Here is a 15,599-nt window from a genome sequence, read left to right on the forward strand (position 1 = left end):
ATCACCCTCTCATCCGAGCTGGATCGTTTGGCTCTGGGCCAAGATCCCATCTCCCTTTCTCCCCCCGGCTGGGGGGAGGTGTAAGGCCCCATCGGGCCGCTCCGTTGGACCTGCAGCCCGTTGAAGCCGCGGTGCACGGAGCCGCCCCCATCAGCTCTCGGTCTCAACTTTTCATCCAGAGTCCTGCTTCACGTGTCCCCGGTCCCTGGGAGCTGGAAAGGGGGGGGAAGCCGCTCCGAAGCTCGGCCCCGGCCCAGGGTGAGACCCGTTCCTCTTTCCTAACTTCTCTCTCTCTGCTCTTAAACTTCACCTGAAAGGACCTGTGGACAGCCTGCCCCGCGCAGAACCGAGACGCATCTCGCCGCCCGTCCCGGGGCCACGCGCTCAGGCCGACGGGCACCAGCACTCAGAAGAAGTAGACTGGCCCCGCGCGCCCCAGAGACGACGTGATAGCCTCCGGACCGGGGCTGGAGCGCCGGCTGCTTCAGCTGTACCCCCGTCCTCTCGTGATTCCAGAGTCAGGAGGAGGAGCGGGAGAGGCGGGAGGACTCTCTGGGATCGGACTCCGACCAAAGACCCGGCAGGAACCCCTGACCGGCACCCGGAGACCCGAGGAGGCGTGAGATTTTGAGACCTGGGTGTATGAGTTTAACTGGGAGTGTTACAGAGCTAAATCTGTGTTCAGAGCTGAGATTACACCACCATCTTTATAAGGACTGTTTTCATTAATTTGTAGTCACTACTTGCTGCTAGTCATTCATGTTTTAAAGCGCTGTTTTCTGCAGTTGATCACGGTTTAACACCGGGATCACCATCCGTTCTAATTGCACGTGGCCAAGAGGGCGCGTCCATCTTTAAAAGACCACAGGAGCCCCGTTGAACTGTAGATGTTCTGTATCTTCGTTATTATTGCTTGATTTCTTCTTTTTTTTCATTCCATGCATTTAACGTTTATGTTTCATTTTATTGATTGTTGTTTTTCTAGTTAATTAATTGTTTTATGATACAAGCCATTTCTGCCATCAGGTTTATTTGGGTGTTGCGTTTATCATCTTTTGACACCCGTATGTAAATAAATTCTGATTGATTTCTTTATGAGTGGTTGTGTTATTTCATGCAAGATTTAGTCACAAATTGATTTGTTTAAGCAGAGCCTAGTGTTCGGATATCACGCCTTCACTGTTATTCTGTAAGATTTGCTGTTCTGCAGGATAATTCAAATCATAATGAGACTGATTTTCTGCTGTTAGTTATCGAATCCCACCGGAAGTAAGGCCCCGGCGGTGGTGCCCCTACGAGAATTATCATTTTTAATAATACAATTTGATAAATAGTCAACTTTATTAATTATTAATAATTCTTTAATAGAATTATCATTAGCCTTGATAACTGGACAGCCAAGCTACCTTGAGTTGCACAACATATCCCAGGACCTCAAGTGGGAGCTGAACATCACCTCCCTCACCAAAAAAGCACAGCAGAGGATGTACTTCCTGCGGCAGTTGAAGAAATTCAACCTGCCAAAGACAATGATGGTGCAGTTTTACACGGCCATCATTGAGTCCATCCTCAGCTCCTCCATCACCATCTGGTACGCTGCTGCCACTGTGAAGGACAGGAGCAGGCTGCAGCGTATCATCCGCTCGGCAGAGAAGGTGATTGGCTGCAATCTTCCATCTCTCCAGGACCTGCAAGCCTCCAGGACCTGAAGCGTGCAGGAAAGATTGCAGCAGATCCCTCCCACCCCGGACACAAACTGTTCCAGACTCTTCCCTCTGGCAGGAGGCTGCGGTCCATCAGGACCAAAACCTCACGCCACAAGAACAGTTTTTTCCCCCCCGACTACCAAGGACTGCCCCCCCATCCCACTCTACGTTACATTAACGTAAAAACTCCAATCCTGTAACTTTTGCACAGTCTCATATCCGGCACTTTACAAACCTCATTGTACATTTCTGTCTATACTTTTTACCTATCCTAAGTTCCTAAGTCACTTTTGTACAGACTCACCCGGCACTTTAAAACCTCATTTTGTACATTTCCGGTCTACATTTTATTTTACTGTCTATACTTTTTATTGTTTATACATTTCATTTTATTTTATCTCTTATATATTTGTTTATATATTTGTATTGTGTTGCACCAATCCCCATAACAAATTCCTCGTGTGAAAACTTGGCAATAAACCCCTTTCTGATTCTGATTCTGAAACATTTCTCAGAGAGTTTGGTCCATATTGACATGATGGCATCACGCAGTTGCTGCAGATTTGTCGGCCGCACATCCATGATGTGAATCTCCCCTTCCACCACATCCCAAAGGTGTTCTATAGGTTTGAGATCTGGTGACTGCGGAGGCCATTTGAGGACAGTGAACTCATTGTCATGTTCAACAAACCGGTGTGAGATGATTCAGGCTTTTTGACACGTCGCGTTATCCTGCTGGAAGTAGGCATCAGAAAATGGGTACACTGCGGTCATAAAGGGATGGACATGGTCAGCAACAATGAACGGGTAGGATGTGGCATTGGCACAATGCTAAATTGGTAGTGATGGGCTCAAAGAGTGCCAGGAAAATATCCCCCAAACCATTACACCACCACCACCAGCATTAATCGTTGATACAAGGCAGGATGGATCCATGCTTTCTTGTTGTTGATGCCAAATTCTGACCATACCATCTGAATGTCGCAGCCGATATTGAGACTCATCATACCAGGCAACCTTTTTCCAAAATTCTGTTGTCCAAATTTGGTGAGCCTGAGTGAAATGTAGCCTCAGTTTCCTGTTCTTAGCTGACAGGAGTGGTACCCAGTGTGGTGTCTCAGTCGGTCTTTTGAGATGAGTTTGACACGTCCAAACTAAGCAGACTATGATAAGAAACAATCTCTGGTCCATTTAAAGTGGATCAAATGTCTATGTTCTGATAGCAATCTGAGATTCAAGATGGGAAACATTTTGATTTAATGCACAAACCTATGAGTGGATGGAGACTTGAGACCACCTTTGTTGTGAATTGACATGAAAATGGGAAGAAATACAGGGAAATTAACTGGAAAAAAAACCCCAGCTTTTTTCCATCCATGAGTGGTAGTGTGGCCGAGAGGTCTAAGGCGCTGGATTTAGGCTCCAGTCTAAGAAGAGGCGTGGGTTCAAATCCCACCACTGCCATCAAGGCTTCAAAGATATGTTGATGACTATGTGTTACATCAAATACTACACTTTCTTTGTGATGATCATTGTTTTGGTAAAAACAACAAATATTGAATGTTACAGGAATCTTTCTGAGACTATGTATACGCAGTCATTCCTTAATTTGTGCGATCGGCAATGGTCCACTGCAGCTCTGAGCTCAAACAATCCACCAGCCTCAACCTTCCAATATCTTGGATTACAGGCGTGCGCCAATGCACACGGCAGGGACGTTTCACATTTTTCGGTCTTTTGAGATGAGTTTGACACGTGCAAACGAAGCAGACTATGATAAGAAACAATCTCTGGTCCATTTAAAGTGGATCAAATGTCTATGTTCTGTGTTGTGCAACAGCATAGCTTTAGCTGATCAGTTATCGAAGGCTATTAATAATTTTATTAATAATTATTAATAATTTATAAAGTTGACTATTTAACAAATTGAATTATCAAAATGATAATAATTCTCATATGGGGCACCACCCCGGGGCCTTAATCCAGGGAAAAATAATAACTTTTAACAACAGAAAATCCGTCTCAGATGAGTATTTAAGTATAATATAATTGAAGGGTGAGATTCGAACGCTGGCTCTTGTCAAACAATCAGATGTGACCAAAATTGCATGAAACAACAACAACCACTCATTAAAAATCAATCAGAATTTATTTACATACGGGTATCAAAGCAGATGTAAATAAATACCCAAATAAATCCTGATGGCGCACTACATTATTATAAAACCATTAATTAACCAGAAAACATCAATAGAAATGAAATGAAACTTAAATGCATGGAATGAAAAAGAAATCAAGCGATAACAAACATGATATCAAAGACCATCTACAGTTTAAAACATTTAAAGATGGCGGGGCTTCTGTGGTATTTAAATATGGTGGAGCCCCCTTTGGGCCACGTGCGATCAGACCAGATGGCAAACGCAGCATTTAGAACTTGCCTATGGCAGAAAACAGCGACTACCAAATAGTCAAACACGATAATGATAACAATGGTGATGGTGTATGCAGTAATCTCAGTTAGGAACACAGATTTAGCTCTGAAACGCTCCAAGTTACTGATCACCGGGGCTCACGACCTCACGTCTCCTCGAATCGGGTGCCTTCGGGCTTTGTCGACTGCGGGTCGCGGTCCTGCTGGGGGATTTCCCAGTCAATCTCTCGCGTCCCGTCCCTTCCCCTGAAACGGAATAGAAAGTGGCGGGTTCGCCTCGTGCCGGGCCGTGCTTCCGGACCAACGGAGGCTCTCACCCATTCCTAGGCGCGGCGGGGGGGCCGGTCATTCGTTGCCGGGCGTCCCTGCTCGCCGGTCGCCGACGCGCGGCCGTCCGGGCTCTGGAAAGCAGCTCACAACCGGGCGAGATGCCGGCCCTCCATCCAGGAAACCGTCCCGATTCCTGCGCGATCAGCAAACAGGGGCTTGGACGGGGAGGGGGGCTTCAGTCGGAGCGTTCAGTCGAAGCGGTGTCCTAATCTGATGGCCGGGAGCGCGTGGGTGTTGTGAGCTCGGATCTGTAAAACTTAAACAGGACAGAGTTTAGTGGGAGCCGGAGCCGGAGCCGCCGGGGATTGCGGCTCTGCGGACCGCGGGTCCAACGGGCGGGCCCGATCCGATGCGGGCCTTCCGCCTCCCCCCAGCCGGGGGGAGAAAAGGAGATGGGATCTTGGCCCGGAGCCAAAGATCCAGCTGTTCCAGGACGAGATGTGGCCATTTTAGGAGGCACATTATAGCCGATTTTCGGCTGAGCAGTTTCAAAGTTGAATATACACATTCACCAAATGTTCCATATACATTTATAAGTTCAGAGTTCACATGAGCATATGGGCGTGGCCCAACATCTGATAGCAGTCTGAGATTGTTGAGGATATTTTTATATAATTATGTGAATATTTTATAATCATCTAACACCTAAGTAAAACATTTAACTAAGACTAATATTGAGAGTGGAGAGAGAGACAGAGAGAGTGGAAAAAAAACACTGGCCGGACACACACACACGGGTGAGGGAGGGGGAAGTCCGCTGCACTTGCAAACCTATGACCTTGAGTAAACTGCAAGCAAAGCAGGTGAGAGGCGAAATAATGAAGATGATTGTAAATGAGCACCAAAGCTTCAGTTTCCTATGTGGCAGTTATCTAGCAATGATAAAGGGAACATAAACAAGAACTTCAAAGTAGTATGAACAGATGTGTAGGATCATTGATGGTGAAAATAATGCATTTATCGTCATATGTCTCTTATCTTCCTATAAAAGCCGTGGTCCGGAGATAAAAATGTCAGAGTTTTCCTTGGACCGCGGAACATGCGATGCTCTCCTGTGGACGTCTTGTACTTTTTTTGGAATAAAGGACCTCCACAGTATTTGTTGGACGAATGCCAGCCGAAACTTTGACTCCTGTGTTTTCTTCAAGTCCACGGATGAAGGAAAAACTTAGACGATTTGGAATAATGGAAAACTTAGGATTATTGTGGAGATCCCAAAAAGGATTTTCTCTACATTTGGCGAGCCGAGCTTCAGGAGAAAGTTACCGGATTTCAGGACTTACGGATCCCGGCGGGAGGTAGGAAATAAATCTTTTTTCTTTTTTTTTTTTTTTAAAAAAAAAGAAAAAAGGGAAAAAAGAGAGGAAAAGGAGAAAAGAGGTTGCAGCGGTTCTCGATGTAAAATTAAAACAGTTTAGTTCGCCCTCCGCGGTTCAATTTGCCCTTGTGTGCTACGGATTTTCGGTTTTGTCATTAAATTTATGTTTTAAAATCCGAGTGTTTGCGCTGCCGTTAGCGGAGCATAGCGGCGCTCTGCCCGGCTTCCTCTCACACGGAGCGGAGCGGAGGGAGTTTAAAACAGAGGGTCTGAAGATAAGAACCGCGTTAAATCTTCGGGGTTAGATCAGGGAGTGAAAAATAGTTGAACAGAGTTTTTCCTGTTTGAAATTATTGTTTGAGAGCGGTGGGACGATCGGAGCCTCCCGCTCGGGGGAGGACAGCCTGCCGAGCGGCTCGGGGGCTGGGTTTCCGCTGGCCGATTATGGTCGGGGAAAAAAAAAAAATAAAAAAATAAATGAATAAATAAATAAATAAATTTAGTTTTGCTGTGGCAAATAAATAAAGGCAGAATCCTAGTCTCGAGAAAACTCCCTTAACAATTAAATTAGACACGCCGCCTTTTAACTCTTCCATATCAGGGTCATGCTCGTGCCTGTGGCGGGGGGAGTTTGAGGAAATAAGAAAAAAAAAAAAAAAAAAAAAAAAAAGAGGAAAAGTTCACGGCTTTAAATCTTCGGTATGACACGAGAGAATTGAGGCGGATCTCACCCATTTTTTTATTTTAAGTCTCCCATATCAGACTCGGTTGTGGTTCCGTGATCGTGGCCGGGGGCCCGCGGGCGCGGGGTGGTGCACCCCCGCGCTGCGGGCTCTGCCTCGGTCCGACGCGGGACTGTGATTCGAACATTGTCCAACAAGGAATTTGACTCCGGTAGTTTCGCTCTATCTAGTTTCGCTCTATATCAGGATACTTTGTACTATTGTGGGTATTATAAATAATAATAATTGTAATTATTTACGATAAGTTTCGCGGAAGCGGGAGGACTTTCACCCGCTTAGCGTCGGGGCGGTTCGCGCCCCCGCGGCATCCATCAGTGTATACCTACGACTGAGTTTTTAAGATTAAAGAGGCTGCTGTGTGTGAGAGAAGTTTTATTGCTTTTTCAAAGTGGGGGGATAAGTCTCTTATCTTATCTCTTCCCCGGTAGGGATACGGGAATGCTGTTTCCATAGAAGTTTCAGAGTAGGCTCAGCACATGCACACATTGCATTGATCAGCATAAAACAGTTTAAATCAGCAATGAAAAATTAAAGCTTGGTTGTGGTTCCGTGATAAGGGCCGGTGCTGGGCTTTGCGGACGCGGGGTGCGCACCCCCGCGCTGCGGGCTCAGCGTCGGTCTGACACGGGACTGTGATTCAGGATAAGGGAGATTTATTACGGTATTTAATGTATATTTTAAACGGGCCTTGAATGTCTTAGAAACAATCTGGGGCTGTTTGTTTCTGCATGGGTCAGAAATTCAGCCTGTGGGACATGTCTCCCTGACATGTCTCTCTGAGGGAATGGGTAGCTGGTGGATTTCGAGGGGCGTGACTATGGTAATGAGGCTCTGTGCTGATTGGCTGGTGTATTTCAAGGGGCGTGACTATGGTAATGAGGCTCTGTGCTGATTGGCTGGTGGATTTCAATGGGCGTGACTATGATCTGATTGGCTGGTTGATTCCAAGGGGAGTGACTATGATAAGGCTCTGTGCTGATTGGCTGCTGGAATGACGTGTTGGAGGGGAGGGCACAGGGGCCTCATGTGGGCTGAAGGGTTTTAAACATGAGTCAACCATACAAATTCTACCATTATCAGTACATTGGTGACATCTAGTTGGGAAGCTTCCATAGACGCGTTTGGTTGATATCTCCGCTGTTTTGTGAGTGCAGCATGAGTAGTTTGGGATGATTATTCACTACTAGATGGATATACCAGTCCTCCCCTGAGGACTGGAAGTCTCAGAGTAAAGCTCAATAACTTTCTTTGGTTTTGGGGAAGTCAGGGAAGTAGGTCCCCATATGTGACCCTAGGGTCCCAGGAGGATAAAGAACATTTATGCACTATTGCTGGCTCAATGAAGGACCCTGCGTCTTCGGGAGATGTCGTTGAACAGTTTCAGGTGCATTGCTTGAAAGATCTGAAAACATAAACAGGAAAAATGTATTACGATACTAATAGAGCTCCGTAACACGGAGTCACACCAGTGCTAACCTAAATACTTGGCCCATGCAAAGATCGTACTTGTAGACAAATATAAATAACATAAAGATTAACGTCACTTACCGCTGACTTGTGTGCAGTTGTCGGGTCCGTGCTGTTGGTACTGATCCTTTTATGAGGGTAAGTGTCGAAACAAGGACTGTTAACACAAACCGAAACCGAACCGTGGGCTGCCTGAACCGCTGCACCCCTAATATCCTCCCTCCGGCCGGCTCCAATGGTCAGAAAATGCTGGTATAAACTTTCTAAAAAACCTAGAATTAACAATTTTTTTTAATGTATGGACGGTATCGGCTGGTATTCGGCACAAAATTCAGAATGTGTGGATGAATGAATGTGGCCAATGGGATGAAAAAGAAGCGTATTTAACTGGGTAGAATTTCTGGAAAAAGATTTTTGTATTTGAAGTTATGAAGAGATGAGTTTTTGTTTTAGTGTTGTAAAAAGATTTTTGTATTTGAAGTTATGAAGAGATGAGTTTTTGTTTTAGTGTTGGAAAAGGTTTTTGGGATTTGAAGTTATGAAAAAGATTATGATTTAAAAGAGTTTTTGTTTTAGTGTTGGACAAAGTTTTTGGGATTTGAAGTTACAAAAAAGATTATGATTTAAAAGAGTTTTTGTTTTAGTGTCGGACAAAGTTTTTGAGATTTGAAGTTATAAAAAAAAAAAATTATGATTTAAGTTTTTGGGATTCGAAGTACAAAGTTTTTGGGATTTGAAGTTATAAAAATTATGATTTAAGTTTTTGGGATTTGAAGTTATAAAAAATTATGATTTAAGTTTTTGGGATTTGAAGTTATAAAAAAGTTTGAGTTTATTTGTTTTTTTTCTTTTCTTGGTGTGGCACGGATTTTTAATTTTAGTTATCGGCTGTGTGTATAATTCTAACAGAACGGGAAAGAAGTACCTGCCCAGAATCAGTTCCGAGTCTGTGGAAATAAGTTGTACCTGCTCTATGAGGTTTGGGTCTGTGGAAAAAAGTACCACTGAGAATGTATACAACAGATTATGATTTAAACAATAGTGGTTGATTTAATGTGTTTATACGAAAGTTGCTGTTTAAGTGTTTGAAAAAGTTTTTGGGATTTGAAGTTATAAAAAAAATTATGATTTAAGTTTTTGGGATTTGAAGTACAAAGTTTTTGGGATTTGAAGTTATAAAAAATTATGATTTAAGTTTTTGGGATTTGAAGTTCAAAGTTTTTGGGATTTGAAGTTATAAAAATTATGATTTAAGTTTTTGGGATTTGAAGTTATGAAAAAGATTATGATTTAAAAGAGTTTTTGTTTTAGTGTTGGACAAAGTTTTGGTATTTGAAGTTGTGAAGAGATGAGTTTTTGTTTTAGTGTTGGGAAAAGTTTTTGGTATTTGAAGTTGTGAAGAGATGAGTTTTTGTTTTAGTGTTGGGAAAAGTTTTTGGTATTTGAAGTTGTGAAGAAGATTATGATTTAAAAGAGTTGCTATTTAGTGTTTGAAAAGTGGTTTTATTTTTTTCCTTCTCTCTCCGTGGTGCGGAGAGTTGAGGAGCGTTTGAAGATTTTTTTATATAGTTTCACATATTTCTCACCGGCCGGAGAAATCTGTGAAAACCGCGGATGGCATATAATAATGTATAATACGTTTGAAGGAACATAACTAGGATTGGACGGAAAGACTGTGGAATCCTGCTATAGATAGTGTGATTAGATAACTAAATAATAGAAATATAAATATTAGCACAGAGGATCTGTGTGAATACATGGAATTATATATATATAATGGAATGAATTGAAAGGGTAGAACATAGAAGAATATTAATGGGACAATTAAGGAATGAATAACGAATAATTGATAATTACTTATAAATAATGATTAAAAGGTTATGAAAAGGACCAGACTAGGTGACTGGCCCTGTGATGTATTCACTAGTGCATAAGCACAGTGAATTAGTGTATTGTTATGTAACAGTATGACTGTTAGAGTAGCAGGGGAATTAACCCCGGAGTTTGAAAGTTTAGCCTGTTAAAACATGGGCATGATTGGGATGCCTGCAAAGGCGTATAGTCAGTTCTGTACAAGCAGATCTTGCTTAAATGGCAAGGGAGTTGGACCCAACAAATAAACTGTGTTAGAGAATAAAAAAGATGCACAGTATATTGGTATAAGGTAAAATAGAATACAGATACACTAAATAATCTTTGAAACAGAACATTAGGCATAAAAATGACCAAAAGGATTATTATGAGTCTGCATTGATTGAGAGCGAGGCAGATTGGAAAAAAGGAAAAAACAGGGGGACAAGATTAAAAGAATTAACTAAGCAACCACGGGCCGTGAGGATCGCTGTGAACTGCCAAATACCATGGGTACCGGTGAAAGTAAAACAGGCGAAGAAGACAACACTGGCAGAAGGTAATAGTGGTTACCCATCCGTCTAACAAACAAAAGTTTTTAAAGAGGTATGAGAAGATGACACAAAATGTCATCTGGACGAAAACACTGGCCTCTCGACGGCTGCTTTGATCCTGGGTGCTGTGATGGGGTTGACGGAGGGTTGGAACGAAATACAAAAAAAAAAAGAGTATGTTGTAATTTGTCATTCTAAAAGGCAGGAAAATGCTGAGCAACACAATATATTGTAGTATTTTAATATCAAAGCTGAAAACTAGATAGGAAATATATGACAAAATGACACGTAAAAGTGTCAAAGACAGGATAACTGAGGATGGAAAGAAAACAGTTATAATAAATTGAGCGACTTTAGAAAGATAGCATGCAAAGTGAATCCCATCTCGGTCAAAGTACCATAAGTTAACAGAAGGAGGGAGCAGACCAGTCAGGACATTCGTCTGACAGTACTACTGACGAATCAGAAGAAGAGTGCTGTAGAACAGAGGATGAATGGTTAATTGACTGTCCAGATGTACCAGAAGCAGGTTTGATAACGAGAAGCAAAGATTCGGATGACTCAGAGCATGGAGAGGGACGGGTCAGCCGGAGTCATCGGACTCCAGGCCGGAACAGAAGTGAGTACGAATGCGACCAGCTCCACATCAGAGAACATCGCTGATTGACAGAGCCAGAGGCGGGACCATCTTACGGAGGGGTGACACAGGCACACCCACAATATCACTCCCTCCTGTTCAACAAATACCTGTTGTGCTTAATGCTTATCCTATAGCACCCTATACAGGTCAGGCCCGGACTCTGCTGGTTCCCCCAATCCAGGTTTATCTCAACCAAGGGGGTGATTCCTGGGAGCCTACAGGCGGTAGGGGGCCGCATCTGCCAATACTGCAAGCAGCTCCTGCAACACCACGAGCAGCTTCGACAATGCCTCAGTAATACTCAAGATTACAGTACTGGGGAGGTAGACAGATGGGACACATACAGATGGACTGTCCGATCATTCCGGGGACAGGGCCCCAAAATCCTGGGTCAGGACCTACAAACCCTGGAGGGGGGACACGGGGGCAGCTTACTCCTGCAATAGGAGAAGATGGAGCCAACCTTCCCCGTGCTGCCTCGAAGATTCGGACAACACGCCAGTTAATCGTTTGGGAAGAGATGCGTTGTGTCAGCCCAATGCAAAAATCCGGATGGTGTATATTTTGAGATGGTACAAGACCAACCTGACAATGTGACTGTTCCCATGATGCCACTAACGATTCCTGCAGAATCTCCACAGGTACCGACGAGCGACCTGGAGGCACAAGTACACTGGATGAAGCTAACAACACCGGACACTCCTTCCTTCATCATGAGTGGGAAGCATGGAGACCACTGGTGGTGACACGGCTAGAAAACCAACGCCACCTCTCCTTTGTGCTATGCCTTTGACAGAGACCAAGTTCATGAGGACTTTGAGTTTGCAGTAGTGGATATCACAGACTGGTTTCAAATCCAACTCGACACCTCATGGAAGTATTGTTTCAGATGAACTGTTTTTCAGAATTGCACTCACACTGGTGAACTAAGTCGTAAGAAGACGTAGAGAGGGTTATAGTATCTAGATGAAAAGATAAACGATTGGTTATGACCAACGAACACATGGTGCTAATAGAACAGATCCCGTCACAAGTAGGGTCCCTATGTAGAAGCAGATGCTATAGAGGCTATAGCAGGGCCAGTGGATAGGGGGGCCCTGATGAGAACAGATAGTGTATGCAATGCCTCAATCTTTCCCATCAACCGACCGGGTGGTAACGAATATAGACTAGTGCATGATTTGAAGAAATGCCAGTATTACCTGATCCCCACACGGTATTAGCTCTGTGTTCAGCATTTTTCAGCAGACCAGTTCATCTTAATTCTCAGCATTTGTTTGCTTTTACTTGTAAAGGCCTACAATCGTACACTCTCCCTCTATCTTTGATCACGCGCTTGCGGATGATCGTAGTCATTTAGGTATACAATCAACGGCTTTAATGTACGTGGACGGTATTTTGATTGTCTTTCCTTGGCAGGCTACAGCCGACCCTGGGTGTGTGATTGTGCTACCAAAACAGTCCCATTGAGAGTTTTAATCCGAGCAGGTGGACAAGGATGACAGTCAGCCCGGTTGCAGTGGACTGACGGGCAGAACGGGGGCTTTCCAGCTGCTAAGAAGGGAGGTTTCCGGACTGCCCCCGCTCTAGCCAATCCAGACTACACAGGAGGAAACACCGGGCTCGTTTGGCCCGCCGGCATTTGTTTTTCCGCCCACGCTGGGGCGTGATTGGGTTTCCTCCGATTAAGACTAACTGCATGTTGTTGTTAATCCTGTATGGATTGACAAGGGGGGAAATTATAATATTAGCTAATACTAATCCTAATAAAGAATAAGAAGGGCAGAACGTGGAAGCAGGTGTCTCGGTTTGAAAAACAGACCGATATATTCAGATTTTATTTTTATTTTTTATTATTTAGTTTTTGCACAAGATGATCAATATGACATTTAAAGTTTAGACAGTTATCAATGAGGACCCCAAGGAAATTTGTAGAAGTTTACTTTCTATTTCTTCATCATTTTGTATTTTTTGATCTGAAAGGCAAAATATTTTCCGTATTTATTCATTTTTTACTGGAACTAAATGATTGATGAGCTTAACAATTATTCTTGCTTTTCATTTAGGGAAATAATTAATTTGATGTTTTTCATTTATTGTAATAATTAATTTGATCATCGGCCAGTAGTTTGGGGCTAATGTTTCGTGGGAGCTAATAAATTTTATTTTTGTTTAGAAACGCCATTTTTCCATGAAGGAAACATTATTCACTGTAGATAATCCTAAGTACCCCCTGACCGCCTCAAAGAAGTTACTAGGGCAATTTGCAGGTCTGATTGTTCAGGTGTGTACACCCAATACCCAAGAGGAAAGAAATTAGCAAGCTTATCATTATACACTAGTAACTAATGTATTAAATCATTTGGAGTTAAGTTGCGTGGAGTAGGAAAGATCATGAGAGCGTTTGGTAAACACCAGATGGGAAGGTAATTCTCCCATTAGGCGTTCAACAGCAACTTTAGGAACGAAAGTTTACTTCTCCGAACCGCAGATTTTGGGTGCTTCTTACTCCAAACAGGTCAGAGACTCCAGAGGGGGGAGATGCCAGCACCACAGGGGGAGTGGGTTCCCTTGAGAGTCATCAGAAGCGAGTGCTCGGAGCTGAGGGGTTCTTTTGAGAGTCATCAGAAGCAAGTGCTCAGAGCTGAGGCGGGCGGGACCCAGAACGGACCACTCACACCGTTCGACTCCACGGGAAAAGAGACACGTGGTGTCACTGGTCGCAGTGGGCCCCAACCGACCAACCTCAAAGATCGGTACCCCAGATCCGGCTGGATCTGGCGCAGCGGCGGACATCCGACCTAAGCCCTCGACAAAGGGGCACAATAATCCCCTGGGCAGGTCAAACAGGTGTCAGAATAGTCTACACCCCTGACACCCTGAAGAAAGAAGAATTACTGACACCCCGAAGAAAGAAGAATTAAGAAGATTACTCCTCATTAGTGTGTCAGGGAATCTTCCCTAGGACAAACCAACAGTACCTAGCTGTGTAAACAGAATAGGCATGGTTTGATGTGTGCTGTTATAATTTTAGTATTCACCAATGTATCTGATTGCATGCTCACGTATAATGCTATGAATTGTATATTACTCGTAAACTGTTGAAATGTGTAATGCTGACGTTGCCACCTGGCGAGGGTTTTACCACTCATCACTGTGGTGTTGAGGGGAAGTTTCCCTGGCCATGTCTGCAAGGGTCGGATAATGAAAAGGCCCACAGTGACTGATCGCTACACCATTGGGATGGGTTAGTCCCGGGGTGGTTCGAGTCGTGGTCCTGCCGCCACTTTCGCGGCTGGGGCAGTGTCTCATATGGTGATTCTCACTGTGAGCTGAAATTACTGATGTACTCATGATGGTGACGCTTTTACCCTAAAAAGTTTGTGTGTTGTACTAATGAATCCTTATGGGGAGGACTATGTGTCGAGTTATGTGGGTTGGAGATGATACTTTTTAGTATCATAGGGGGGATTGTTGAGGATATTTTTATATAATTATGTGAATATTTTATAATCATCTAACACCTAAGTAAAACATTTAACTAAGACTAATATTGAGAGTGGAGAGAGAGACAGAGAGAGTGGAAAAAAAACACTGGCCGGACACACACACACGGGTGAGGGAGGGGGAAGTCCGCTGCACTTGCAAACCTATGACCTTGAGTAAACTGCAAGCAAAGCAGGTGAGAGGCGAAATAATGAAGATGATTGTAAATGAGCACCAAAGCTTCAGTTTCCTATGTGGCAGTTATCTAGCAATGATAAAGGGAACATAAACAAGAACTTCAAAGTAGTATGAACAGATGTGTAGGATCATTGATGGTGAAAATAATGCATTTATCGTCATATGTCTCTTATCTTCCTATAAAAGCCGTGGTCCGGAGATAAAAATGTCAGAGTTTTCCTTGGACCGCGGAACATGCGATGCTCTCCTGTGGACGTCTTGTACTTTTTTTGGAATAAAGGACCTCCACAGTATTTGTTGGACGAATGCCAGCCGAAACTTTGACTCCTGTGTTTTCTTCAAGTCCACGGATGAAGGAAAAACTTAGACGATTTGGAATAATGGAAAACTTAGGATTATTGTGGAGATCCCAAAAAGGATTTTCTCTACAAGATTCAAGATGGGAACCATTTTGAGTTAATGCACAAACCTATGAGTGGATGGAGACTTGAGATCATCTTTGTTGTGAATTGACATGAAAACGGGAAAAATACATGGAAATTAACTGGAAAGAAAAAGCATCCATTTTCCATCCATAAGTGGTAGTGTGGCCGAGCGGTCCAAGGCACTGGATTTAGGCTCCAGTCTCTGAAGAGGCGTGGGTTCAAATCCCGCCACTGCCGTCAAGGCTTCAAAGATATGTTGATGACTATGTGTTACATCAAATACTGAACTTTCTTTGTAATGATCATTGTTTTGGTAAAAACAACAAATATTGACTCTTACAGGAATCTTTCTGAAACTATGTATACGCTGTCATTCCTTAACTTGTGCGATCGGCATGGTCCACTGCAGCTCTGAGCTCAAACAATCCACCAGCCTCAACCTCGCAA

General features: G+C 43.5%; 1 protein-coding gene and 2 non-coding genes across 3 annotated transcripts in view; 2 read left to right on the forward strand and 1 right to left on the reverse strand.

The window, feature by feature from the left end:
- LOC133418390 (NACHT, LRR and PYD domains-containing protein 4-like) overlaps positions 1–15,599 on the reverse strand; it is a 398,000-nt gene that overhangs the window by 30,558 nt on the left and 351,843 nt on the right. The gene's annotated exons all lie outside the window — the stretch shown is intronic.
- trnal-uag (transfer RNA leucine (anticodon UAG)) lies at positions 3,089–3,170 on the forward strand. Its single transcript has one exon. It is a non-coding gene; the product is annotated as a tRNA-Leu (tRNA).
- On the forward strand, positions 15,308–15,389 carry trnal-uag (transfer RNA leucine (anticodon UAG)). Its single transcript has one exon. It is a non-coding gene; the product is annotated as a tRNA-Leu (tRNA).

The sequence above is a fragment of the Cololabis saira genome, chromosome 2 (genome assembly GCF_033807715.1).
Source record: "Cololabis saira isolate AMF1-May2022 chromosome 2, fColSai1.1, whole genome shotgun sequence".
NCBI classification, from domain to species: domain Eukaryota; kingdom Metazoa; phylum Chordata; class Actinopteri; order Beloniformes; family Belonidae; genus Cololabis; species Cololabis saira.